Below are 1490 nucleotides of genomic sequence, written 5' to 3' on the forward strand. Positions count from 1 at the left end.
GTCCTGGAGAAAAGTTATGGATGTGGTCACTAAGAGAAGAAAACAACTCTTAATTAAAACATCTTAGAAATGCCAGAGACAGAGTGAGCGTATTTTCAGGCTTACGTCACTAGGTGGAGCTCTAACACAACACTAGCGACTGGAAAACAGTCAATCTAACACAGGGATGTCAATTTCATTGAGGGCCGCACCAGCATTGTGTTTGCCTGTGGGGGGGCAGGTGGGTGTGGCCTACTAGGTGAGTGTGGGTGGAGTGGGTGTGGCCTATTGGGGGGCATGTCCAGCTCTACATCGTTTGCATCAAGGGTGCCTGTGGGGGCCTGGGCAGGAGTGGGTCAGATCTGAGGGTCTCTGGCAGAAAGGGGTGGGACCGGGGCAAGTGCCAAGCCATGGCCACTGGAGGAGCCTCAGTGCCTGCTGAAACCCCTCCGCCGAGTCCATCAAGCGGGATATGTGAAGTAGGTGAGGGCCATTTGCTCGCCACTTCCAGGCGATGGTGCATTTCTTCATTCCTCATACAGGGTGACACCTCCCCAGCATGCACCCAGCGGGCAGGGCCAACATGGCAGGGGCTGGTTCCTCGTTGTTTACAGATGGCCTTGTGGAGCTAAGACTGAATGCGTTTCAGCATAGATGGCCACCACAAAATTGTACATTGACTCCCGGCCAGCCTAGGCCAGGGCCCAGGCAGTAGGGGCCGTTCCCTCACTGTTTCCAGGGTGGCTTCGCAGGCCACATGAAACCAGTTCGTGGGCCGCATCTGGCCCCTGGGCCTTCTGTTTGACATGTCTGATCTAACAGCAGAGTCGGCGGTGAATGAGTTGCGACATCCAACTGGAGGGAGAGGAGCTGAGGTGAAAGGCTTTAAAAGCATAGAGTATTGCTAGAAAGGATGTCGAGGAGAGGAGAAGGGCAGAGGAACTTCCTCTTCTGGTTTATCCATGGAAGGATAGAGGGGGGGGGCAGTCGTGCTCTTCCCAGGGTCGAAGCAGCAGCTGGAAGGTGAGTTGAGAGTTCGGAGGGGAAACCAGGAGCAAATAGAGCTGCCTTGTTTCCTCCGGGGTGTAAAAGCAGAGAAGCAACTAGGCTGAAACATGTCGGCTGCTACTGTATAATGTTTTTTTTCCAGACGTTATTACACTTACGCTGTATGATTTAAAACTTCTGCCTCTAGTTTTCTGCTGGGAGATGGGAGAAAATAAAATTTAAAGGCCTGAAGACTAAACATACGAAGAAAGGTTGCAGGATTTGGGTATGGCCAGTCTAGAGAAAAGAATGATTGGGGAGGGACATGATATTAGTATTGCAGTATTTGAGGGGCTGTCACAAAGAGGAGGGGGTCAATTTATTTTCTCAAGCACCAGAAGGCAAGAGAAGAAACAATGGATGGAAAGTAATCAAGGAGAGAAGCAACCTGGAATTAAGGAGAAACTTCCTAACTGAGGAATAATAATAGAATAGAATAGAATAGAATAGAATAGAATAGAATA

The sequence above is a fragment of the Protobothrops mucrosquamatus genome, unplaced genomic scaffold (assembly GCF_001527695.2).
Source record: "Protobothrops mucrosquamatus isolate PMUCROS unplaced genomic scaffold, P.Mucros_1.0 scaffold9234, whole genome shotgun sequence".
NCBI lineage: Eukaryota > Metazoa > Chordata > Lepidosauria > Squamata > Viperidae > Protobothrops > Protobothrops mucrosquamatus.